This window comes from Natator depressus, chromosome 7 (assembly GCF_965152275.1).
Source record: "Natator depressus isolate rNatDep1 chromosome 7, rNatDep2.hap1, whole genome shotgun sequence".
Taxonomy (NCBI): domain Eukaryota; kingdom Metazoa; phylum Chordata; order Testudines; family Cheloniidae; genus Natator; species Natator depressus.
The window spans coordinates 22,207,249-22,232,923 of NC_134240.1; the positions used below are offsets into that span (position 1 = coordinate 22,207,249).

General features: G+C 49.6%; 1 long non-coding RNA gene across 1 annotated transcript; it reads right to left on the minus strand.

Moving 5' to 3' along the window:
- Positions 1 to 697: 697 nt before the first annotated feature.
- On the minus strand, positions 698 to 23,975 carry LOC141990450 (uncharacterized). The gene is made up of 3 exons (XR_012640179.1): positions 23,806 to 23,975; positions 14,618 to 14,894; positions 698 to 1,461 (listed from the first exon to the last, which is right to left on the minus strand). It is a non-coding gene; the product is annotated as an uncharacterized LOC141990450 (long non-coding RNA).
- Between the last annotated feature and the right edge of the window lie 1,700 nt (positions 23,976 to 25,675).

A 25,675-nucleotide genomic window follows, 5' to 3' on the forward strand; every position in this document is an offset into this window, starting at 1 on the left:
TAAAAGCGGCAATGCTTCTGTAAGTGCCAGGAGGGTCCACAAGCGATGGAAGAACCAATAGCGCAGGTCATAGAATATCAGGGTTGGAAGGGACCTCAGGAGGTCATCTAGTCCAACCCCCTGCTCAAAGCAGGACCAATCCCCAATTTTTGCCCCAGATCCCTAAATAACCCCCTCAAGGATTGAACTCACAACCCTGGGTTTAGCAGGCCAATGCTCAAACCACTGAGCTATCCCTCCCCCCTTCCTCTCAGCTCCCCAGGAGGGCAGGCAGGTGGCTGAGGGGGCAAATAAACTAGCAGTGTGCTGGCAGCCAAGCCCAATACTGCTGTGCGAGTTTACAGCACCCTCCAGCCACAGGTGGCAACAACTCTCTAACAACCAGAAAGAATGAGGAGTACTTGTGGCACCTTAGAGACTAACAAATTTATTTGAGCATAAACTTTCGTGGGCTAAAGCCCACTTCATTAGATGCATGCAGTGGAAAATACAGAAGGAAGATAGATAGATAGATACAGAGAACATGAAAAAATGGAGGTTGCCATACCAACTCTACCAAGACCAATCGATAATAGTCCACATTAATCAGCAGGAGAAAAAAAACTTTTTTGTGATAATCAGGATGGCCCATTTCAAACAGCTGACAAGAAGGTGTGAGTAACAGTAGGGGGAAATTAGGATGGGGAAATAGTTTTTAGTTACTGTAATGACTCATCCACTCCCAGTCTTTATTCAAGCCTAATTTATGGGTGTCTAGTTTGCAGATTAATTCCAGTTCTGCTGTTTCTCGTTGGAGTCTGTTTTTGAAGATTTTTGTTGAATAATTGCGACTTTTAGGTCTGTCATTGAGTGTCCAGGGAGGTTGAAGTGTTCTCCGACTGGTTTTTGAATGTTATAATTCTTGATGTCTGATTTGTGTCCACTTATTCTTTTGCATAGAGACTGTCCGGTTTGGCCAATGTACATGGCAGGGGGGCATTGCTGGCACATGATGGCATATATCACATTGGTAGAGGTCCAGGTAAACGAGCCTCTGATAGTGTGGCTGATGTGATTAGGTCTTATGATGGTGTCCCTTGAATAGATACGTGGACAGAGTTGGCAATGGGCTTTGTTGCAAGGATAGGTTCCTGGGTTAGGGTTTTTGTTGTGTGGTGTGTGGTTGCTGGTGAGTATTTGCTTCAGGTTGGGGGGCTGTCTGTAAGCGAGGACTGGCCTGTGAGAGTGAGGGATCGTCCTTCAGGATAGGTTGTAGATCCTTGATGATGCGCTGGAGAGGTTTTATTTGGGGGCTGAAGGTGATGGCTAGTGGTGTTCTGTTACTTTCTTTGTTGAGCCTGTCCTGTAGTATGTGACTTCTGGGTACTCTTCTGGTTCTGTCAATCTGTTTCTTCACTTCAGCAGGTGGGTATTGTAGTTGTAAGAATGCTTGATAGAGATCTTGTAGGTGTTTGTCTCTGTCTGAGGGGTTGGAGCAAATGCAGTTGTATATTAGACCGAATTCTGCTGCCCATTGTAGCATCACCCCAGTTTTAAAAACATGGAAACTGAGGCACACCCCGAGAGGCCAAGGACACAGGGTGACTAAGGGCAGAGCTGAAAACAGACCTCAGGAATCCTGGTTCCTAAAGCCCTGGTCCGGCTACTGGATCACATACCCTCCCAGATCCAGAAACAGAGCCCAGGAAACTTGACCCTGTGTCCACCACTAGATGGCACTTCCTCTCAGAGCCGGGAACAAGGCTCAGGAGACAACTCTCTGTCCATTGGTCCCATTACTAGACTACACTGCCTCCTTGAGCTGTGAACAGTTTGAACACATGTACCTTAAAATCAGATAAACATATAATGCCTGAGTTTCACTGCTATGGATACAAATCACTTTATTTAGCAAGTAATGACCCAGCAACAACAGTCTGGTTGTTTAATTTGTGCTTCCCAAGCCTAGTTAAAGGAAAATAAACAACTGCCTCACATTAATAATATTTTGCATTTTGATACTACTTTTCAGAGGAAGGGCTCAAAGCACTTTACAAACTATTAACCACCTCTGGGAGTCTAGCGTATCATCCCTACTTTACAGTTAGGGTAACGGCTGGCACCAAGAAATTAAGTGGCTTGCCCAAGGTCATGCTAATTTTGCCAAGGTTGTTCTGACTTGCCATACATTAGCACCAAGTAAATAGCAAAGCCAGGACTAGAACCCCAAGAATCCTGACTCTGTGCCCCATGCTCTAATCATTTAACGCTCCGTCCCTTTATTGTTTTTCATCCTGAAGGATCCCCCAATGTTGCATAACCCACATATTACAATAGAACAGCTGAGTAGCACGGCAACAGAAGGCAGGCAAAATGTTGATCAAGGACCCCAAGACAAGCCCCTGTACGCACAGCAGAGAGGCTCTGGATTTTAAAGGCCTCATCGGAAGGATCACACTTCAGCATTCTCCCCAGTACCATGGCAAGAGCACTGATGTCCCGGCTGCTCAAGGTTGCATTGGCACAGGGAGCATTGTCTAGAGATACTGACATGGTTGTTAAAGAAAAACAGCCACTCAAGATGCAGGTAGAAAATGAGGGAATATTCCTACCTCCTAGGAAAGCACTGCAAACTCTAGACGAGAGGGAGGAGGGCTGGGGCTAGGGGGGAAGAGAGGGGGCATTCACCTCTAGGGGGACATTCAGAGCCAGGTTTGTGGTATCCCAGGACTGGATCAACCCTTCCCAGACACAGATCAGGCTATTAACCGATGGAGCTTTGGGGATAGAAAATTCTGCAAGGCTCTCCCCCTGCACTTCCCCTAGGATCATGTCATAAGAGGGTGAGACTCACCCCTATAGATATTTACATACAGGATGAGCCGCAGTTCTCCCTTTTCTGCTCCTGGGATGAAGGGCCGTGGGTACTTCCTTGGGATGAAGGAGCCTGCACAGGAGTTAATGTGCTGCCTGGATACATTAACTCTCTGCTGGTTTTGCCAGGGGCCATGGGGTAGGAGGGAGGGACAATGTGGGTCCCCTCCAGCCCTCTGCTTCTGACCTCCACCCTCAACCCACAAAGCGGGCACCATGGGGACAACACCCCAGAGGATCTGACTCTACCACCACCCTGTACATACTATGTGGCAGACACGGTTGCCCATCTGAAGGTGGCTTAGTGGCCTACAATATGAAATGAGTTTGGGTCCTAGGACCTATGCAGGCCCCTTCCACAGGAGCAGAGAACCCTGACCCAGTGGACCTGGCACATGTCCAGCCTGCCACAAAGCACACAAGAGGTCCTGAGGAGACCACAGCTTCAGTGTCTTGGCCATGCTCCCCAGGAGAGGGCACAGGGGCTACTGCTCCCCTGAGGGTGTAATTAGGAGCTGTGGAGCAGCTGCCACTTTGTGGCCTGTGAATTCCTTCCCCGGCCCCAGTGGGGGGCCCCCAATGCATAGCACAGCCACGTGGGCTGAGTGCTGGTTCCAAAAGCTAGCCCTTAGTCCAGTTCCCAGTGGACAGATGGCCATACATCCCAATTGACAGTAGTGGGCAATGTCTGCCAAGAGGCCCATGCAGACTGGATTTCCTCTCCCCCCTGCTGGGGGGTGGCCAGGGGGGAGTGACATCAGCAGGGGGCCACGCAGAAAGCTGGCCCCTCCTCTGCCCATGCTGTGGCCATTCTGCAGCTAGACTGAGGACTTTGTGCTCCAGAGCTGTCAGTTCAATATCTTTCACTGGCACTGAATTCACTTCACTTAAAAACAAAATTATAAAGAGGACAAATAATAAAAGCCATAAACAAGAATAAGTGACGATTTGAGTTGATTATTTGTCTTTTAAAAACGCACTTCATGCCAGCCACTTTTACTGCTTCCATTTTTCCCCTTTACTCTCTGCTCCTTGTGACATTCTCTCCTCCTCCAAGGGCATGTCTTCACTAGCAACGTTAAAGCTTTGCTACATGGCTGTGTATTCACGGCATAGCGCTGGGAAAGAGCTCTCCCAGCGCTATAAAAAAACCCACCTCCATGAGGGGAATAGCTACCAGTGCTGGGGCACTGTCTACATTGGCGTTTTACAGGCAGCGCTCAGGGGGGTGTTGTTTCACACCCTTGAGTGAGAAAGTTGCAGCGCTGTGAAGCACCAGTGTAGACAAGCCCCAAGACAGCAACGTCACTTCCACACTGAGCCATGTCCTCCCATGGCAAAGGGGCCCCTGTTCTTTCCAAACACCTCTCACCTCAGATCCAACTCACTACACCAAACACGTCTTGCAGGATATTTATCCACAAAGAGTAAAATGTAAGGAATCTGTAAGAAGCTCATAACTGGCAAAGACTCATAGTCATTGTGAGATGTATGTATGGGTAAAATTTATGGAATAAATGTATTTATAATGAAAGTATGCTTTATGGACTTGGAGTAGAAATTAGTCACCAGAAGTCCTGTGTCTCGTTGTCACTCCCCTTACTGAGCTGGGGACATAATGCAAGGTTCTATTGTCTACCCTCACCACACCCCACTCAATGGAAAACTATCAGAGACAATTACAAATAATTGAAACACGTGGTGGTGAAAAGGAACATTATAGCAGGCAGGAGATGGCCCTGGCTATGAATCAGGGTGTAGGGGAAGGCACTCTGTATCCATTCACTGAGGAAACCCCTTAGGGAGCGAGGGGCTTTCATGAACATGTGGCTCCTGATTCTTGTGCAATCAGTCAGCTCTGCAACAGGCTGAACTTGGGAGAGATCCTACCTTAGTATATAGTAAAGCTAATTGTTGGTAAGTGTGGACCCAGGTTCATGTTTTATGAATCTGTTTTGAGCTGTAACCAGCTGTTTCCACCACTTCCTCTCATATCTAGTTAAATTTTTAGTCTCTCTTAAATAAATCTACTTTTGTTTTATTATAAGTGCTCACGAGTGCTGTGTGGTTTACAGGAGTGGTGGCTTAAGGTAAAATGGTAAACGGGGCTACACTGCACTGTTGGGTGCAGAGGATCTGGAATTTCTGTGAGTAGCCAGTGTGAGGGGCTGGATATCACAGGGGAACAATTCAAAGGAGGCTTGGGGACAGGGGACCTATTGTTACCCTGTGAGGCAAAGTCAGGGCCAGAAGACAGTGCCTGAGTGGCTGAAAGGCTGGTGGTACCAGGGAGCTGACACCCACCTACCACAGGAAAGAATCCCTGTCCCTGGAGGTAGGGGAGAACAAGATGAATGTCAGTCTTAGATACCCTGAGAATCATTACCCCTCCCCCTGTACTTCCCTCCACCCCCAGTGAAATCTCTGCACCTCTGTTTGTTCCTTTCTTTCTCTGCACATCAGGATTGCCTAGGACATCAGCTACAGCACACCACCCAACCAGCAGGGGGCTCCTGCACATTTTTGTAAATCCCACAAAAATGGCGACTGTGGTTTTTTTTCTATGACATTTCTCAATTGGATTGTGATCCTTTTTAACAACCATGAGGTATTTCAAGTCAGGAGTGCACTTCAAAAGATAGTGCAAGGATTTTGTGATCAGCTATGTTCGAGACATAAACCTGATTGTTTCTCTTTAACTGGGTTGGGCTGGAGCCTCAGGCAAGTTTGCTTAACAGACCCTATGTTTGGTGTTACACAGGATGTAATGTGCTAGGGGAAAGGCGCAAATGACTACAACACGGTAAGGTCATAGAGAATCAGGCCCAGGGGGGACCGAGAAGGGAGGCAGACTCTTCCTCCCTGCTCTTGGAGCTGCTGGAGGCCAGTTCAGGGGGGCATCATCCACACAGATCCAATAGCAGGATTGGGCCTTCATCTATGCACAGGTCAGCACTAACAGTGCAAAGCTCTATTCCAAATGACACCTCTGCCATTGCTTAGCCCACTTGGTTCTTGAATGATTCCGCTTTGCAAGAGCCAGAACCAAAGAGGGGTGAAGGAAATTCCCGACCTGCATGAGTCACAGCTCCCTTAGGGACACCTCTCCGCCTGGTAAGATTAGCTGGGCTGTTCACTGGCCCTGCATCTGACCATCTGCATGGCTGAGTAGGGTTACCACCTTTGAAATGCAAAAAACACCCAGCCCCAACCCCCAGCCACAAGACAAGCCCACCACAACCACAACCCCCAACCATAAGGCAACTCTGCAACACCTCCCCTTTCAACAGCCGCTTATAGTATCTAGAGAGATAACACATATAGATAAGATTGGTGAGATTGGTCACCTCACTCTTGGGTGACTCAACCCCTCTCTGACACCCGTGCAGTGCCCTTGCCTGTTGGTGGGCAGAAAGCTGCTGTATTTTCAACCGTTTTGATCTGTTATCACTTGAACTGCGGAAGGGGGAACACTGCAGCATCTTCAGCTGGACACAGAAACTTTTAACATTAGCTATCCCAGTGTATTGTGATAATAATGCAAATCTTTAGACTCATGTAAAAAAAAACCCAGCAGATTAAATTATTTTTCTGGCAACTGGCAAATCCATTAAAAAACCCGCCAGGCTGGTCAAATACCAGGTGATAACCCTATGGCTGCGGCAAGATGTTTTTGAAAGGGAGAACCCACTCTGGAATTTGTTTCCCTTGCTGCTCTTACAGAGGTTGAGTCTTTTGCCGCTTGGGGCTTAGTGCAAAGCCCAACTCTTTCCTACAGCTCTAGCATCAGGGGGCGCAGGTATGTGTGTTTCTGTCTGCAGCTGAGCATGTCAGGGGGCTTGCACCAAGAGCTAACCCGATGTGTACCAATACAAACACCCTTCTTCGTAATGAGGGTTTGCACCCACAGCATGTTTTCTCTTGAGGGTTTCAAAGTGCTTTACCAGGGGATCAGGGGAATAAAGTATGGATACTTCATTTTACAGCTGGGGAAACTGAGGCACAGAAAGAGGAAGTGTCATGCCACGCAGGGAATTGGGAATCAGACTCCCAGACCAGCGTTCAGATCACTGGACTACAGATGGCCCCTACTTCACACCTCTTGGGATATGAATTGTAGGGATTTCCCCCACCTACAGGCCTTTATATTAACAATACGACTGAAACAGGGATAAATTCCCACCCCATATCTTTAGCTATCCTAAATTACCAATTTAACAGTCCCTGCTGCTAATGGGTCCAGCTAACCTACGTGAAGGCCTCCTAGGAGAGCACCCCATGCTGTTCTGGATTCATGCTCCCTCTGGCTGAGTTAGGAGTGGTTTGATGGGATCAGGAAGGAGCTACATGCTGCCTACATCAGCAGGAAAAGCAGGTTGGCGCCACGCAGGGGGAATAAGAGAGGAAAATAGGGGGTCCTGGAAGCCAGAGCTGAACTTACAACTGGTAGGGCCTCAAGTAGCCAGAATGGAGAGGAAAACAGGGCCTTGAACTGCTTTCCCCTCCGGCAGGCCAAGATCTAGCAGCAAGTAGATCATTGAATCAACTGTGCAGGTCCCCAGGGGTCCCTTACGGTGCCAAAGGCTGGTCCTGCTCGAAAGCTACCCAACAGCAACACAGAATTGCTGGCAACTCCATTTGGCATGTTCATTCCAATCTAGACAGGGTTGGTTGCATTTTCAATCCCGTCAGCCTGAAAAGACAGAACACAATATCTGCCTTATTGTGGCAGCTTTGCGGAGCCTTGATTGGATGCATTCCCTTTCAAGTGACAGTTTCTCCTCCTGTATTTGTCACATCCCTTATTTGTGTATAGAGCACGGTGCGGAGGCTTAAAAGCTTTTGAGACAGAGAGGAAAAGAATGAACAAACTAGCTCTGACTAAAGCAAAGTGATTGGAGTTTAGGTTCCTCTCCCGTGGATTGAAATGAACAGCTTTCCTTTTTTTCCCCCCCTCTTTTTTTTTTCCCAGAGGCTAAATTTAGTGAATTCTTTTCACATTAAAACCTTGTCAGGTATTCACATCCAAAGAGGCTGCTACTTTTGTCTCTCGAGGGAGTTACTGAGACAGCGAAACCTCTTAACCATGTGAGGAAGAAGGAAGAAAATATTCAAGAGATCCCCCACCGTCCCTTTAAGAACCTTCTCTCTCTTTGACTTTGTCTCAGGATACTTACAGAGGCACCTTGGCCTCCTCTTCTCTGGCTACTACCTTGTCTTGCAGGCACAAAGGTAATGAGAGGAATTATCCCTCGCCCTGGTAAGTGCTTCACGCACTAGGCAAGATCACACGGTCCTTGGGCAATACTCCCATGGACATCGGTAGTGATGCCACTTGTGTAAGGACTGCAGGATCAGGGCTGTTTTCCCCTGGTCCAGTGGTTCATGGGGAGGAGGTTGAGGTGACGGATGTCCTCATTTCTGCTCAAACTAAGGGGATCTGGATTGTCATAAAGGGGATGAGAGAAATTAAGGTCAGTGGCTGAGCTGGGAAAAGAACCCAGGAGTCCTGTCTCCCAGTCTCATGCTCCAGCCACTTCCTCTCTGATATCACCAGAATTCTATGGGGTGGGTATAGATGCTGAAGAATAAAACAAGTAACATGGATGTCCAGGCCACAGAGCAGGAAGTGGGCAGCCTGGGAGCAGGCAGGGGAATGCTGATGAGTTTGGGTTGGAGCAGAAGCAATCTTTCACCCAGAGTCCCCCCAACCACAACCACAGCATCAGGACAGCAGGAGCCTTTGTGGCTGTTGTGACATGCACAAAACGCACCATGGAGGATGCAGCTTCTGTAAATGCAGATCCAGCAGCCATGCCTACACAGCTGTCCCAAGTCCCAAGACAGAAAGAGGTCACAGCTCTGTGCCGCAGGAGATCCAGGCCTTTGCATAGGCTCCTCACTTCCAGGCATACCCTCCTTGCACAGTGGGATCCCATTATATTCAGCAGCCCTCAGTTAGGCCAGAACACTTGGCCCAGCTGGTTTCTAGCTTGCCCATCTCTTCTGTCACTGATCTAAGATCTTAGTCTGTTCTTTCATTTTATTTTATTTTTGTAATGCTTTCCCATTCAACTTTAACTGAGAAGATACCTAAGATCCATACTATCAGTGAGGGCAGCTGGCATGAAAGGAACATTGAAGGTAGTTGACATTTCAGAGCTCCTGTTGGCTCTGGAGGGAAGATTTGAAGTAGATGTCTCAGCTCTCGGCTGGATCAAAAACCACAGAGGTTAGGGGCTTCCTCTCTCTCACTCTCATTATGCTGAGAATGAGTAGCCAACACCTGCACGACTCACTGAAAACTTTGACCCAAATTCGATTTAAAGGCATCTGTTTTCAGTAGTTCTGGTCCATCTTTCTCTATTAGATGGATGACTCAGGGATCATTGTTCCCTAAGGTGACTTGCAAATATTTTGTTTAAAAGAAATTAGCCAGGAGGGTTGGCTGGCTCAGGAGAGTGGTTATGGCCGAGGGAGACATTCCCTTTCAGCTCATTGGTTTGAATCCAGCCCAGGCTAATAATGAGTGGCCAAAAATGATTATCTAAACTATGGCTCTTTGGTGTGAAATCGGTTTGGTGGCCTCAGGTCAAGTCTCGTGGCCACATACCACATCCTAAAACCAACGGAGCCTCTTTCTGTATGAGATCTCAGGTAGCAGAAAAGGAACCTGAACAGCCCTGGAGTTTGGGGTACATCCCGATCCAAACTCTGCAGCTTAGTTCCAGCTGATGTGGAGACGATATGCTCTTTTCTGCCATCCTCAGCTGGGCAAGAGGCAGCAGGAGCAGACAAATCCCTTGGAAATGCCAACCCTGCTATTTCCCCCACCTTGCGCTGATGTCTTTGCTAATAAAGAGCCAGGGAATGGAAGCACAAAGCAGACAGGCTGGGCAAGCGGAATGGTGCCCAAACAGAGCGTTTGTCAAAGATTTCCAGTCGGCATCAGCAACTCTTTAAGCTTCTTGACAGTCGGGATAACAAAATATGTCTGTAGAGCTCTGGGGATACAGAGTGAAATTAAAATGGATAATGAATAGAGCCATTTTCCAGGGTATCGCAGCTGCGAATGCTAGCAGGGCCAGAAAGCAAAATGCACTAGACAGGCACCCATGAAAGGGACCACACCGTGTTTTGGGGTCCCACCACCATGCAGCCCTGTGTTCCCCTGCCTGACGCATGAGGAAGATATTTGCCATCTACTAACAGGGATCTTACACTGTATCCTTGAGGGCTGCCCTCTAGATTGGCAAGCATGCGCAGTGTATTGCTGGGTACAGGGCTAATGGAATCATCTCCCCCATTTGCTTGTTGTGCTTACGTCCCTTGAAAGGGGAATTTTTTTCTGTTAAAGCTCTCATTGAGCAGTCTGCGGTATTGTTAATTGCATCTGGAGGGGTTTGTGTTCTCTCCACGCAGGGGTATAAAACGAGAGGATTGCACAGTTCAAGGACCCAGGTCATTTTGAGGAGGGGAAGAAGGAAGAGAAAAAAGGGAGGGGTGTCTTTATGTGTCCTGTTGCACTTGGATCAGCCTGTTCTTAGACTTGGGGGGTGGGGGCATTTCCATATATTTGCCAAATGTCTCTGTCATCCCAAAGTGAGTTTGTATAAAGGGTGAGAGGGCAGGTTGGGTTATTTATTTGCTGTGATTACTCTGGGGCAGGGGTCGGCAACCTATGGCACGCATGCCAAAGACGGCACACGAGCCGATTTTTAATGGCACGCTGCTGCCTGCCAGGTCCCAGCCGCCGGCCCCGCTCAGCCCGCTGCCGAACCCAGGCCGGCAGCAGGCTGAGTGGGGCCGGCAGCCGGGACCCCGGCAGGCTGCAGTGTGCCATTAAAAATCCTGCCTGCCCCAGCCTGCTCTTCTCCGCCCCGCCCCCCACGGGGGCAGAAGAAGCTTGGTCCTGCCGGCTGCTGCTGCAGGGCAGGCAAGCTCCCCCTCCCCTGCCTCTTCCCCCAGCATGCTGGGTTCCTGCCCCTCCTCCTCTCCCTCCCTGCTGCCCACCCGCTGATGGCCCTTGCGAGGAGAGGGAGAAGTGGAGCCGCAGCGCCCTTGCTGCTCCAGGGAGGAGGCAGAGAAGAGGTGGGGATGAGGCCTTGGGGAAGGGGGGGTGGAATCAGGGCATATCCCCTCCAGGCCCCTGCCGTGAGCCGCTCTGGGCAGGGGGCTAGGAGCACCCCCAGGACCCCAGCCCACACCCCCAGCCCTCTGCCCTGACCCCTGCACCCCCCCGCACACCCCAGCTCTCTGCCCTGACCCCTGCACCCCCCACACACCCCAGCCTCCTGCCCTGACTCCAGCACCCCCCTCACATGCCCCCAGCACTCTGCCCTGACTCCTGCACCCTCCTCACACACCTGCAGCCCCCTGCCCTGACTCCTGCACCCCCCACTCATACCCAGCCCCCTCACACCCCATACCCTGACTCTTGCACCCCCTACATTCCCACCCCCACCCTGAGCACCAAATGGGAGCTCCTGCACCCCCCACCCCCCGACATTCCCACTTGCACCCCTCACACCATATGGGAGCTGTCCTGGTAAGCACTCCACACCCAAACCTCCTGCCCCAACCCTGAGCCCCCTCCCTCATTCTAGCTCCTGGCCAGACCCTGCACCCCAACCCCCAGCCTGCTCCTTCACCCCAGCCCTGTGCTCAGTGCACTCCCACCCTCAACTCAGTGCAGAGAGAGAGGAAGAGAATGGGCTAGAACCAGGGAGAAGGTAGGTACCCACTCTATGTGGGCAGGGCCAGGATCCCAGACCGGCAGCGGGACCCTGGCTGGCAGGAGTCGGCGGACAGAACCCCAGACCAGCAGCGGGCTGAGTGGCAGTGGGCTGAGCCGCTCAGCCCGCTGCCCGTCTGGGGTCCTGGCCGCCAGCCCCGCTCAGCTTGCTGCCGGTCTGGGGTTCTGACTGCCGGCCTCTTGCCAGCCGGGGTCCCGGCCGCAGGCCCTGCTCAGCCCGCTGCCGGCCTCGGTGAACGGGCTGGTGGCATAAGATCGGCATTTTAATTTAATTTTAAATGAAGCTTCTTAAACATTTTGAAAACCTTGTTTACTTTACATACGACAATAGTTTAGTTATATAATATATAGACTTACAGAGAGAGACCTTCTAAAAAATGTTAAAATGTATTACTGGCATGCGAAACCTTAAATTAAAGTGAATAAATGAAGACTCGGCACACCACTTCTGAAAGGTTGCCGACACCTGCTCTGGGGTATGCTTGACCAATTCTCCAGATTGTTACTGGAAGGTCTGGGTGTAAGTTTCAATACATGTGTGGCAAGGCAAGGCAATCAGCACTAGATCTGAGATGTGGGAGTGACGACAGAGGGAGGAGCAAGATGGTTTTTATGGGAGGTTTGCACGGTTCTCACTCTCTCTCTTCTTTTAAGGCTGCCTTTGTACTCACAAAAGACACCAGACTTCACTGTCTCAGAGGCTGACGTCCTCCATTTACACAGAACAAATACAACGCACTGCGCCATTGTCCCTTACCAACATGCCTTGACTATAGGCCTACAGACACCACTCTAGGGGAGAGAGCGCCTCTAGACTAGCCAGTAGGGGCTGAGAGGGAAGATGGTTCATTCAGTCCTTGGGCTGTTACTCAGTAAGTGTGATGTAGACACCTGCCAACTCCCTGGAGACCTCCTGCCCATTTCACACAGGCCACCCTGGGGGCTGTTAGGGAGGAATGACTTTGTGTATTGATATTTCTTCATCTAAGTCTATTTTCCCAGTCATCAACCTGCCATCTCAGCACCTTATAGACTCTGATGGTGCTGGTGAGACTAACACTGTGTCCCTCAGTCATTATCTTTGGGCTCCCAGTTCCCCCTCACAGACTCTTGCTGGTGCTTCCACACTGCAGCCTGAGTGACTCCTCAGGATCTGTGGGCTCCTTGCTAGGTGACGCTGAGATCACCTGCTAAACCAAATCCAGGCCTCTCACCACAGTGTGAAACCAAATGCAGACAAGCCTGACTTCTACTTGGGGGAAGTTTGAAGGTAAGAGACAGACTTTCTCCCCGACCCCTTTGGCACCACAAAGAATTGTGTGAGAATGTCTAACTCCATCTGATAATCCTGTCACATGGCAAACAGCCTAAGATACATCAGCAACAGAACTCACAGCCTTTAACTCCCCAAAGCAAGGACCTCTGCCCAGTGAGTTACAGCAGCCCCTGTGTTAAGTAAGCCACTAGAGCAAAGCAAACAGCTGCTTTGGCACAGTCCAGCCTCTAAAGGGAAGCGTTGTACACACAAGTAGGTTGGCTGGAGCTGGTACTTGGGGATATATAGTACTTCATGGGTGGCCCCAGCAGTTTCTGCAGCATTTCAGCTTTAATTAAAGATAGATAAATAAATAAAGTGTTTGCCCTTTCTGGTTGCAGAGGTGGCATGATGCAGGGCTGTCTGCCTGAGTCTGCAGGCAGCCTGAAACAATAGCTCTAAGAGACGGATAAGGCAAGCCCACTCACTGCAACAGAATGTTGACTGAAAGAAACCTCAGAACAGCTGTTTGAATGTTAACATGCACATCACTGTGGATCATTTTAGCAGGGACTGTCAGTTAATCTAGTAAGGTGGACAGCACTTGGAATTGGGAATTGTACTTGTGCAGAGCATTCACTCCTTTTCCACAGCCAAATCAGCTCATTAGAAGAGTGCCATATCTCTGAGAGCCATCTGCCACCTTGGCCAAGTCCCCACCTCCCTTCATACCACAACCACCAGCTTCTTCACAGTGCAACATTCACTGTGTTTTTCAGCTCACACTCTCCCCACCTCCTCTCTACAGCCAGGTGCAGTTACAGACTCTTTGCAGTGCAGGTCAGGTTTCTTGGTGGCATTTGGGACCACAGGTGGCATTTTCTATCCAAACAAGGCTTTCTGCTCCTCCAACAAGTGGCAGCAGCAGCAGAGGTGGTTCTCTGTATGTGAGTATTGCACAGGATCGATTGCACTCCCCTCTGGTTTAAATTGGAGAGGGTGATTGCTGTGATTTAGACTTTCAGTTCCAGCTTGCTTTATACTAATCTCTTTCCATCTGGAATTGAAAAAATATAATATCAGGTTAAAAGACATCTTTTGTGTCCTCTCCTAGGATGATAATCAGGCTTTACACTTACCTTGCAGCTTTCATCAGAGAAGAGGGTTAAGTAGCATTATTCCTATTTCACAAATGGGGAAACTGAGGCACAGAGCGATGACGTGACTCGCCACATGGCGGGTCAGTGACAGAGTCAGGAATAGACTACAGGTCTCCTGACTGTAAGTTGCCTGTTCTAACCACTGCAGAATTCAAATTCTTGTTTCTATAACTTATTTTGTATGAGGAGAAGTCACCAGGATAGTTATTTCCAGTACCCTCTCATCTGCTGACTCAGTTTCCAATTCCAAGTGTCATTCATCATATCAGAGTATCTGGCTGCTCCTGCTAAAATTCAGTCAGTGGATGGAGCTGCACCAAACCCTTTAACAGGTCAGATCTGTTTCCTCATGGCACGCAACATGTGGGGAGACAGAAGAGACACAATAGTTCTGTTGCTTTCTTTGGTACATACAGGGAAGCCCATTTAAAATTAAAATAGACGTGGCAGGAGCTGGTGTAAATAATGCATTTGTGGTGCACTACACAGTTTACAGAGCCTGTATTCACTGTTTAATCTTATTTAAAGAAACCCAGCCCTGCCTGCATCATTAAAAATGCATCCTGGTTTCAACTTCAACATAGACATACTCACCACTGAGAAGCAGACAGCTCGGATACTGTTTTCATGTCTTCACAGTCTCAGTTGGTCCTAGATACTTTCCTGCAGGGCGCACTGAGACCTCTGGATCCCATGGAAAATTCATACCTTGGCTCTGTGCATCTTCTATACGGCCCTTTAGAGCTGTGCATTCTGCATAGGGGCCTGGGATGGGAATCAGGACTCCTGGGTTCTATTCCTGGCTGTGCCATCGACTCATTGTAAGGTCTTGGACAACTCACTTCTTGTCCCTCTGCCTCATTTTTCCTGCCTGTAAAGTGGGGATAATCATAATTATGACCAGAAGGCTGTACAAAAGAGATCTCTATAGATGTGTACATGTAGCTAGTCAGTAGGAAGAGGTCATCTGCTGGAACATAAGAATACCAAGCACTGTTCAAGGTGTAGGTTCAGTAAACCAGCTCTGAGCACTACAAACCTACCTCTGTAAAGTGCTTAGCCATCTTATGGAAAGTGCTATACAAGGCCCAGAGATGCGGCCAGGTGCTGGAGTCAACAGGACCTGCCTTCAGACCGAACACCAGTTAGTTTTACTATTCCTTCCCTTGCATCCCTCCCTACATCTCAGGCTTTCTTCTCACCCTCTCACTGCGTGAAGCCCATCAGCTCCCAGCTGGCTCAGTGCAGGCTGTGGGCTGTAAGATTCTCTAGGCAGGCCCCCTGTGTGTGTGTCTGTGCAGGACAGCCTACACTTAGCGTGGAGAGACAGCAGCCTTGGAAAATGAATCTTTCACACACTGCAGTTGTTTGCTCTGGGATTTCCTGCCAAGCAAATGCCTCCCAGACCAGGAGCCCTAAATAATCATCTCAGGCCCCAAGGGGCACGGTCACACCTTCTGCCACAAATTTCACACAAACACAGACATTGTACATGATTCAGTTGGCATCTCTGGCTGCTGACAGCGGTGTTGTAGCAGACTGTCTGTGGCCTCAGAGGCAAGGGATGGAGAGAACCTCGCTCCCTGTTCCTGTCCCGATGCAGGATTGCTCTGTACAGCTCCTCTCTTCCAGCTTGAGGCTGAAGCACAAAGTCTCCCTCCTTGGGAAAACAGGCTCCCACACAATGTTTGCTCTTCATTTTCATTCCAGTGACACAGTTTCAGGGGCTGGCATTTCATGACTGGCTCTGTGATGGAACTTAATTCGTCTTGCATGATGTGCAGTTGATGATGGGGCCTGGGGAGGGGTTAAATGGGGGCGGGGGTAGGAGGAGGAAATGTACTCCAGGGGCCTGACTGCAATTTGCAGTGTCTTTCTAAACGGTATAAGCCACTGGCTCAGATGAGCTTGCTGGAGGGGTGAGGTTTGGCACAGGGAGGTCTACAGCAAAGCTGGCTGTAGTATTAAACACCTGCTTTCCACCAGTGGGCGCATCTCTCAGATCAATTATTCTAGCAATTAATAATTGCAATTACCAATAATAAGCTCCACCCTTCCTATCAGTCCTACACCAACAGAGCAGTTTATGTTTGGGACACACACAAAGTGTGCTTTTTAACTTAGTTGTTACTTGATTGAGTCTTAATTGAAATTCCCGTTCAGGTGAAAAGAAGAAAATCCTGAGATTTTACAGACCAGCTCAATGCGGGTCCCCAGACAGCGAGCACCGACCGTGGGACCCAACGGGCAAACAGTTTCCGTGTAGTACAGGTCAGTGCTATTTTCCAGGACTTCGCCCCTTAAAGGAATGGTTCGTAGAAGAGTAAAACTCTGCTCCCTCTCGGAGGAAGCACAGCAACTGTCATTCTCAAATCCATCTGCCATTGCCAAGAGCTAATCACTCCCGTATTAACGGCATTTCATGCTTCAGCACATGAGCTGGTACAGTAAGTGGAAAGGGTTTTTTCTTTTAAGGAACAGCGGTGCTGTCAGCTGGATATCTGAATCTTGATGACGCCCGCGTTCCCACGCACTGCCTGCCAGTTCATGACCGCAGCTTCCGTCCAATCAGAGCAGAGAACAGTCAGTGTCCCATGTTCCTAGAGGGTTTGCCCTTTTAACAGGGCTGGAGACTGGCTCCCTTGGGTTAGCCCCAGAACAGGTTCAGCACAGGGCAGCAGCCCTGCCCTTCCCCACAGCTCTGCCAAAGCACCTACAGATGGCCTGCATACCCATCCCCCATTTCAGTGCTGCCAATTCACCTGGCCTTCCCATGCTGCTCCAGTCCCAGGCTCGCCCCACATACCTCTGCAGATGCACCTCACTCTTGACCCGCAGGGTCCCCATGCTGTTCCACTCCAGGCTCCCCTAAGAACCTGCCAACCTTACCCTGCAGTGATTCCATGCTTCACAAATAACCCCAGCTGAGGCCACTGCACTCGTTTCACTTGTAGCCCGAAGCCAAATACAGTCTTCAATGTCTCCAGTGGTTACACCCACCTCCTCCTCCAGTCTCCGAGGGGGCTAATCAGGGACAGCGATGGCTGAAGGGATGCTCCCCTGTCCTCTCCCCCATAGATTCCTTGGGTACATGGGGCAGGGAAAGGAAGCTTGCAGCACAGCCGCTAACAGTCTGGTTTGGCTGGGACAATTCTGGGGTTTGAAAATCCATCCTCGTCCTGCTGTTCCAGCCAGTGCCTTGGGACCATGGGGCAGGCAGCTTCTCAGCAGCCTAGCTCTTGCAGGCTGAATATCATGGCTGCAGGCAGTTGGCTCCCAGCTCTGACCCCCAGTAGCTTTCTCTAGAGCTGCCCTCAGCTGGAGCTGGGGAGCCTGATGCATGCAGTGGACAGAGGCAGCCAGCAGGGAGCAGAGGAAGGGGCTGCTGAGAAGCTGGGAGGGAGTCTGCTATCTGTGTGAGCAACAAGAGATCAGTCCCCAGCGGGAGATGGGGCAAGTCATGCAGGGGGAGAGCCATGAGGGAGGGAGAGCATTAGGCGGTGGGGTTTTATACCTTCTTCAGAAGCAACTGGTACCAGCCATTGCCCGAACCAGGATACTGGACTGGATGGACCTTGAGTTTGATCCAGTCTGGCAAATATCTGTGTAACAGGGAGGGATGAGGGATCTGGGAGTGAGGAGGTGGGCAGAAAATTGGCAGGGAGAGAGGTATCTGGGGAGAAGTTTGAGAGAGAAGCTGAGGCTTCAAAGTGATGCAGAGATGTGGGAGAATGGGGGCTAGGGGATAAGAATAGCAAATGTCACACCCAACAGAGAGAAGGGAAAGAGGGAGATGGAGAGAAGAGAAATAGACCCACGGAGGGAGGGGAGAGAGAATGGGCAAAGCCAGGTGAGGTGTAGCCAGGGGTTGGGGCTGAGGTGCAGACCCATCACAGACGGTAACTCAGCCCCGAGAGGCTGAGAACCGTGTCTGAGATGAGAAAGCCCCAGCGGATAGCAGGTTTAGCTGGGACCAACCTCCAATCACCCCTCCCTGCTTGCAGACCAGTCAGTCCCAGTGTGTTACTGACACGGCCCCATTGCCATACCGCCCTGGTGCTGCATGTGTCCGTAATGGAATCTCATGGTAATTAAGAGGCGTGACGCTACGGCCGCCTTAATGCAGACATAATGCGCTGCAGCATCTTCTTAGCAAAGATGCGCTACGTGAGCTGGACAGGTACCTCCTTCCCAATGAATCAGTCACAAGCAGGAGTAAGCGAGGTTAAAGCTCTTCACGTGGGCCATTAAATACTGAAACCAGCTGGCCATCTTCCTGACATCCCCACTACAGGTGGGTTTGGGGCAGGCCCTACAGGGTAAGCCAACTGGGCAGGTCCCCATCTGCAGCCCACTCACCCTATATGGCCAGCTCTCCTGCCTCTGTGTACCCATTACTCCCCACCATCTGCTCTACCGTGCCTGTAAGCCCCCTCAGACCGGGGTGATCCCCCTCCACATTCCAGACACCTGTTTGTGGGTCTCTAATGACCCTGCCCTATATAGAGTCAGGAGTTGGAACCAAAGGAGAACTTTCCAGGCACAAGACAGCATGGGGGGAAGAGCCGGTCTCTGCCATGATGCTGAACTCAGACAGGAATGGGGGCCAGCTGGTTTCAGAGCTGGTTTCAGAGTCACAGCGTGCTGACTTCGCAGGGCCATCTCATCACACCAAAGGAGCAGACCCGTGTTCTCATGACGTATTGACCAGCCCACCTGCCTTGGTTCCCCTCAAAAGGAAAGGTCCTTGTAACTGGCATGGGCGTGGCTATGCCTGCACACGCCCAGTGTGAACTAGGGTTTCAGGGGCCTGGACAGACTCACCAGTCCAGGCGGTTCTCTCCTGAGTGCTTGCTGTATATTGTAATGTCTAGCCCAGCATTGACAGGGCCTGCATGTGTGAAGCTCCCTCTAAGGAGCTGATAGCAGGCCATTTGTTAGGGGCACATTAATTGGCGGTGTTTAACCCTCCTGGGAAGCTGGAGTATAGTTTATTCTGTTCCTATTGTGCTGGGTGATCAAAATTAGAGAGTTCTAAAACTCAGTCAAACTAGCAATGAGGAGCTAGCACAGAGGAAAGTCATCTTCTTCTTCCCAGGGGGCCTGGGCTGTTTCCTGTCCCTGCCTGAGCAATGCAGGATATATCTTTGCATGCAGCTCCTGCCTCATCTCCCCAGCCCTCCCTCTCTGCATTAGGATTAGGCCAAAAAAGCCTTTTGTTTGTGACCATCCTCTGCTGGCCGATCTAATTTGGGTTAGAAACAACCCAAGCTTTAACCCTTTACTCCAGAGCCAGTCTGCGTCCTCCCCTTCCACCTCACCCCAGAAACACTGACCTGTCAAAGGCCAGGGCAGTGACAACACCTTGCATGTCTCCAGTGTTTCTCATCCCAGCATCTCATGGAGAGTCAGTATCAATACCACTAGTGGACAGCGCTATTCGAAACTGAGGTAGAGAGAGGGAAAGTGACAGCCACAGTCACACACAGCAAGTCAGGGGCAGAGCTGGGGAGAGAATGTAGATGTCCTGGCTCCCAGGCCTGTGCTCTTGACAGTAAGTCACACTGAGATTAAACCTGCCACCCCAGGTTACAACTGTGTGTCTGCCAGCTCAGTGGGGAGCTCTCCCACTCCCACCAGGTTTCTCTCCCCTCTGCCCACCAGACAGCTGTTTCTAGAGCATTTCCTGGTCCATCCGTCCCCCCCGCCCCACTGGGCCTCAGTCCCAGCCTTTGCCCTGCTACCCCACCCTGCACCTATGTGTTAAGCCCTGAGCAGGGAGTTAACTCCTTTGTTTGCCAGCAGTCAGAGAGGGTCACTTATCCAAAAATAATAATAACCCTCAGCCGTTTCCTGCCTTATCGCTGTGAGTTATGAGGTGATTTGTGGTTAAACAGGAGTGCTTCTGCCTTGGTAACCCACCCTTCATTCCTGCCCAGCTCAGTGCAGGATGTACAGACACACACCAGGTGGCTCTGCTAGAGCAAAGAGTTGCTGGTGGGAAATGGCGAGATTATGATGGGGGTGGGGGGCTGCTAGCATTCCCGTTTCCTTCCACACACGAGCTCCTTCCCCACTTTGGGGAATGAGGCAATTCCCCCAGGAAGCAGATCCTTCCCCTCAGTGAAAGACCCTATGCCCATCCCACCTACAGCAGCTCACCCCACTTGGTGAGAGTAAAGGCACCCTCCACAAACAAACTCCTTCCCCCAGTTTGAGACAGCAGGGCTCCCCTCCAGATTGCATCTCCCCCCCAGAACGATGTCCTTCCCCCCATAACACACACACTAGTGCCTTCCCTCATTCTTCAGAACAGAGACTAGCTGCCTCATGGGAAGGAGGATCTCCCACTTCCCCAGCCCAGAGTGGTATCAACCTTTCCCCTTCCCTCGAGCTGACCCCAACCAGAGTGACCTTTCGCAGCAGTGCCGAGACTCACTGGCAGGATCATTTTACATTAGGGATTAAACCCACATGCCCCCAGGCATCTGCCCCAGCTGTTAACAATGCCTTTGACCCAGGTCCAGGAGGCCAAGAAGGCAGCTGTCCAGAAATAAACCCCTTGCTTCCCTTCTACTACCAACCACAGCATACAGACTCCCAAGTGATCAGACTCCATCTGTGCTCTGATCAATAGCCGGAGCCGTTGACTAATATTCACCTCCGTGGCACATATATCTTCACGTTGACTTTCAACTTAAGTATGTGGTTAAATAAATGCTGAGAGAGAGAGAGAGAGTCCACATTTGTGTGTGTGTGTGATTTGGAAGGAGGGAGGTCATTATTAATAATAAATAATATTTTATAATTGTTAACACTGATTTTCACTGTATAGTGCCTCCTTCTGTCCCAGACACACAAGGTGCTATACAGCAGAATGAAAACACCGACTGTGTGATAAAACATCACCCTCTTTAAAACACACACATACACAGCCCACTGTCCACTCTTGCAATTGGCGAATTCACACCACACCACAGGGCAAACTGTTTGCAGAAGACACTGCGATGGAGGTTGGGAGATAATGCACGCCTGTGAAACGAGCAATTAAGGCACATTAATTATAATAATAATAATTATCACAAAATAGCATTTTTATGGCACAATATTATGCTGAAGGATTTACAACATACTGATTCATGAAGGTCATAATTAAAGTTATTTTAGTTTCTAATTTCATTTTAATTCCATTCCAATAAAATATATGACAAATATATTTTTTTAAAATCCAGAAACCATCACTGAAGACAATTTCCCTGTACAGAGATGTTATATTATAGCACAGCCATCCCACAAGAAGCATCACGAATCTCAGTAAGGAGGAAATGTCCAGCTATATGAAATATACTCCCTTGGTTCCTGTGCTCAGGACTCACTCTAGTGGCTAGCTCCCGCAACAGTAACAGTCTGTTACTCCCTCCCCAAGAGGAATTACGCCTACAAAAGTGGCAGGAGTTGGTGCTTCTGGTGTTGAACACCCCTGGTTCAATGATGTCCACATTAATAAAATAGCTTTATGCCCATTATGTCTCCTGAAATCCAATAAGCCAAATATGCCCTCTTAGTTACCTGTATTTGCTTTAATCAGATCAGAATACCAAGAAAAAGAAAGTACCCATGCATCAAGTTAGCACAGAGAGCGGATTCTTAATTACAAGCGATATTCAGCACCACTTCATTCTTACCTCGAGTCTCCAGCCTTCTCCAGCTACCACAGACTGACAGGCAGAATGAAACGGTTCCATTTTATCAAAACAAAACGTTTTGATGGACCCAACACTATTTTATTTTATTTTTATTTATTTCATTTTGTGCAAAATGTTGAAATTTTTTGGTTTTCTCATTTTGAAATAAGAAAATATTTGAAATCATAGATTCTCTCAGGAAACAACAAAATGCAGTTCCCGCCCAGTTCCACAGCAGTCCTTGAACAGGCAGTAACCACGTGTCGTCTCTATGGCCATTGTTTTCAAAAGTAGTAACTGATTTGAAGTGCCTCCATTTTGGTTGCTCAACTTGCTACGCGTGGGGCCTGATTTTCAGAGGTGCTAAGCACCCGTTGATCCCATTAATGCCAGGTGCAGCCGTGGGTGCTCACCACTTCTGAAAATGATGCTCAAGGCGTTTGCAAGTTGGATACCTAAATTGGGGCCTTTTTGACAATTTTGGGCCATATCTTTTAAAGTTCCATATACCCCAAAATACTCCAGCCCAGCCCATTAGGCCTCCGCTCCCCTGTGCACTGCCTGACAATCCAACAGGTTTCCCCCCTCAGAACCAAACCAACAGACACTGCCACCAGACCGATACAAAAACCAGTGTGCCTCACCCCCACCAGTTCCCTCTGTGTTCTGCTAGAGGTGCCCCCTTAGGAAGTCAGCCCTAGACCCAGAACTGGGCTAACATCACTGAAGAGGCTGGCGCACAGACAAGGAATAAGCCAAGGAGTCATAATAACATCAAGATCTAATAGAAACATAGGGTTGGAGGGAGAGGAAAATCAAGGTCTGGTAACTGGAAAAGAGGGAAAGAAATATTTACCGGCTTGGAAAGTAGCCTCACTTGGTAAAAGCATATTAGTAATACTGTATCAACCCCACATGGGCACCTAGGACTTCCTGGCCAGGGCTAGACTCAGAGTCTCTTGCTCCAAAATCACAGGTCCCTACCATTTAACCTAAATAAGAATCACCACTAACCATTTAGCAATATAAGATTTATGACTCCCAGATATGCAGTTCTGACTCCATCCTGTAGAGGGCATTGGTTCCCATACACTCCAGCCAATATATTACAGTGTGGTGGTGATATTTGCCAAGCTTGCAAAGGGTAAATATTCAAAAACTGAATATTTGTAAAGTTCTTAGGAGACAGGGTTCAGGGCATATAAATTAATATTGTTATTATTTAGACAGGGCCATGGATGTGCTTGGTTTATAACTGACCAATATGAAGACAGGGTCCCTGCCCCAAGGTAAAAACAATCTAAATAATTAGTATTTTAAACACTGGAGAAGGAAAAATAGATAATTTGAAACCAAAAGAATGTGGTAGTGTCCTTTTAAATTGCAGCTCTGCATTCCCCTGAGAGATTCCCCCCCACCCCTACCCCACCCCTCGCTGCCTTTAATGTGTCCTCCACTTGCCTGACACTGAGGGTAGCTGAAATCTGAACACGGAGGACTCCATTTTATTGTGTTTGAATAATAATAGCTGCTTAGCATAAATAAATTGCATTTCCCTCCACATTTACAAGTGAGTTTCATAAAAGGGGAAACTCTAATCCGCATTGAATACCCTGGCCACCCCCCAGTCCAGGGCTACACACACACACACACCACACACTCAAGCAATCATACACATGCAAACACAAACACACTCACAGTTAGGCCGACACACAGGGCCCTCTCCAGAATTGCCCTACAGCCACTTTGTCCAAGGATGGGTGCAAACCCCAGCCCCTACCCCTACCCAGGAACACTCCCGGGCATAGGGGACCCCTAAACCTGATGCAAGCTGGCTTGGCTGTGAGCGGGGGGCATGGCTGAGGCAGTCCCACTCCCCAGCTATTCTGCGCTCCTGCAGCGGGCTGTGACAACTACTGCAGCTGTAAGTTAAGGCAGCCCTCAGGGATACCTTAGTGGCAGCCTCTGAATAAGGGAGGCACAAGCTGTCCCCCTTATGTCCCAACACAGGCACCTCCACAGAGATGAATCCCCCTCCCCACCCCTGTCAGATATACAAAGACACACAGCCAGGAATACACACACAATTGCTCTCACATTGTACCGCGTGGCCAAGCGTGAGTCATAGCTGCTTCTCCCCCCACCATTATGGATCCATTACGCAGCTAGCACACGAACAGTGCGGTGGCAGTGGCAGGCGCGTGTGCGGTTTTCCCATGAAACACAGCCAGTCTATTTCCGTCCTGTAAGGGCAGCACAGCTCCCTCGCTCTCCCACTCCCCACCTTTCCCTCTCTCCCTCCCTCTGCCACCGGCATCTGCGCTCTCTGCCATGCAGCCAGGATCACAGCAGCAGCCCTGTGCTGCTGTCCAGTTGTTGCTTCACACCAAGCTGTGCCAGGGAAGCGAGAATGGATTAGGAGGGAGAAGGCCTTGGGACACCAGCAGCCCATAGTGTTCAGTCTGGGCCATGAGGAATTCCAGATCTGAACCCTTCCTGCAGGGGTTCCTTTCTGGGGCCCGATTCAAACCCAGCTCTGGTTTTCCTTAGTGCATCTTCTCTTTCACTGTGGCCTTCTGGCTAGATCCAGAGCCTGCATTGGGCTAACCAGCTCACAGAACAAGCAGGTGTTTGCAGGGGGTTTGGTGCTTTGGCAGCTCTAAATCTGGGCAAACAATTTTAATGAACAGCCCACAGATTTCCTCCTCTTGTCTGCATGTGAATTAGCCACAAACAGGGTGTGATTCTCACATCTCTGCTTACTGTTCACAGGGCTTCAATGAACAGTTTGCACCAGTGCTTAATTTGTAACGAAAGAGGTGCCCGGGCTCAAGCAATTTTTTTTACTTTCATAACTAATGCAGCAAGCCCAGAGGGGCCGGGGCTATGAACTGCCAGGCCTAGAGGTGCCGGGGCTCAGCCCTGGCAAGCCCTGGCACAAATTAAGCACCGTTTTGCCCAAAGAGTCTGAGCTGGTGGGCTATTTGCCACCCCGGCTTTCACTCACACTGTGTGAGCTGCATTTCCTGCTACGCTCCTCTCACCCCACCCTTTGGTTAAGGGAGTTACATCAGTTTGGCCTCAGACTCAGCAGGCCAAGCTCAGAGGTAATGCATCAGGGAGGGTGGGATTTGCACCAGTAAGTGGGGGTGAATACCTAAGATTCTGTGTCAGTACAACTTGCATCCAGTAGGCCTGATTTTCCTCTCACCTACCCTGGTGTAACTCCATTGACTTCCATGGAGTTACTCCTGATTTACACCAGCATCAGTGAGAGGCGAATCTTCATTGCCCTACACTTTTACCCCAGGGCCAAGTGGGTGTAAAACATGGCCATTCTGATTTGGTAGCATCTGACACCCATTTGGCACTGATGTAAATGACTGCAAAGGATACAGGGCAAGAGTCCCGAAGCATATGCCTACAGAGCAACAAGACATCCGCGCCTGGCCCATGCCAGCCGACTCGGGCTCGCGGGGCTCGGACTGAAGGGCTGTTTCATTGCTGTGTAGACATCTGAGTCAGCTGACATGGGCCAGCTACAGGGTTTTCTTTGCTGTGTAGATATAATCAGAGAAGTGTAAATCACACCAGCTTTAGATTCCCCCCAAGCCTGCAATTCCCCTGAGGATGAGCAGAGAACATAGCCCCAACCAGGGACATAGCCAAGTTCCAAACTCCAGCATTAGGCATCTAGATACTTCAATGAGTGGAGATAGATCAGATAGTTACAACATCCACACACTTGTCGGAGCCTCAGCCCAAGCCTTCAATGCAGGTACACACACCCCTGTGTGAGCTGCATCTCTCTCTCTCTCTCTCTCACACACACACACACACACATACACACACACACAGAACCATAGTCCATGCTTCTACAGGAACCATAAGCCAGAATCTTCTCTCTAGATCAGACTTTAAGCCCAAGCATCAGCCCCTTTGCCTGGCTGTTCCGCTCAGTGCAGTC